Raw genomic sequence first — 1,831 nt, forward strand, 5'->3', positions numbered from 1 at the left:
CGAAGCTGTAAATCTTTATGGGAGCAGAAAGCCTCATCTTTCTCCCGCAGAACAGCTGGTAGTTTCAAACTGCTGACCTTGCAGTTTGCAGCCTAATTCGTAACCACTACGCTACCAGAGCTCAATCAAAACTAGTAAGCTTAAATCAACTGGTATTTAACACTTTAGAACAAATAATCTTACATTTTACTATGCCAGGAATGACAAATTCAAGAGGATTGGCATCACATTCGTCAAAAAGAACACCTTAAGGTGTATCTTGAAGTACGTGGCTGTCTGGGATTGTGTCCATACACCCACATGGAAAACCAATTAATACCACTATTATTCAAATTACGCACCAATTGCTAAAGCCAGTGATCATGAAATTGAAGAGTTCTATGAACTTCTTCAATCTGAAATTGATCAGCTATGCAATCAAGATATGTAGACAACTACTGGTGATTGGAATACAAAGAGGAAGGATCAGTAGTTGGGAAATATGGCCTTACTGATAGAAATTATGCTGAATATTTTTGCCTCTTGAAATGGTTGGATATCAACCATTTCTTTTAGATACAGTTACTCTGTGCATTCCTTCCATATTTTTTTAAAGTTTTTATTGTAAATTAAGCGATAGTTTACAACCTTCCATCTTCTTCTGATGCATTCTGCATCATTCAATATTTTGCCCATAGAATCCTGCCAATATTCCAAATTGAGGCTTGCATTTTTACTTCAGTTCCCTCAGCTTGAGAAACTTTTTATGTGTTCTTCACTTTTAGTTTTCTAACTCCAGGTATTTGCACATTTTATTGTAAGATTGATGGTTCAAACTCACCAGCTGTTCCTCAGAAACCCTATGCAGGGTTGTTTTGAATCAGAACTGACCCAACGGCACCCAACAAGAACAAAAGGGATAGAGGTAAATAGTGATGGATACACAACCTAGAAACAACAGTGTTCTGTGTATAGATTCATGGACAGAGACAGTTCCTGGCAAAATGGAATTGAAAGGGAAATTTTTTCATGAACTTTTTTTCAACCTTTTATTATGAAATGCGTTAAGAATGTAAAACAGATCATCAATTTTACATTCAACAAATAATATTCTTTGCTTCATAACAATGATTGCAATCCCCTCCATGTACCAACTGTTAAAAGAAATGAAAATGAGGTAGGTGCGTGTCCTGCGGAGTCATGTTTGTGGTGCAGCATCGCCGTGGATCATAAGGATCTCATCCACGATGTTTCTTTCCACTTCCATGACCTGCTTCAGTGACCAGAGCATCAAGGTCTGGGATAAAAGTGAAAATGGGGATTGACATTGTACTGCGAGCTGGAAGACACGTAGTGGATCTGTGCGGCATGTGACATGGTCTTATCATGAATTTGGACAGGTTTTAGCTTCCTGTTCTTTTGATCAAACAGCTGCTGTATGGGAAGAATTTGTAGGAGAATCAAGTGATAAATTGCATGGACAGAGTCACTGTGTTAAGAGAACAACTCTAGCAGATAGCAGAACATCAGTTACTGATGTTCTTATGTTAGCAACTTGTTCAGCTGATGGTAAGTAAGACTATACTGGGCACCACACATTATGAATCTTAGTGGTTTCTCCAGCATGAGATCTCATGTAAGCTAAGCTGTAGTTGTATTTCTTAGAACCCTTCAAGCTCTCGTGCTCATTCTTCCATGATAGCTGTAGGAAGTGATGATAGTAGTCTAAATGCAATGGTCAAGGTTCAGATTTTTTAATACAATTAAAATACCACAAAATATGTAAACTTTAAAACTCTTAGGACTATCACCGATCCTGTACATGATACTGTATTTGATCCAAATTTGGGGA

General features: G+C 37.7%; 1 pseudogene; it reads left to right on the forward strand.

Moving 5' to 3' along the window:
• The window catches only part of LOC102811440, a 14,297-nt pseudogene extending 12,473 nt beyond the window's left edge, over positions 1-1,824 (forward strand).
• Positions 1,825-1,831: the final 7 nt, after the last annotated feature.

The sequence above is a fragment of the Chrysochloris asiatica genome, unplaced genomic scaffold (genome assembly GCF_000296735.1).
Source record: "Chrysochloris asiatica unplaced genomic scaffold, ChrAsi1.0 scaffold00187, whole genome shotgun sequence".
NCBI classification, from domain to species: Eukaryota; Metazoa; Chordata; class Mammalia; order Afrosoricida; family Chrysochloridae; genus Chrysochloris; species Chrysochloris asiatica.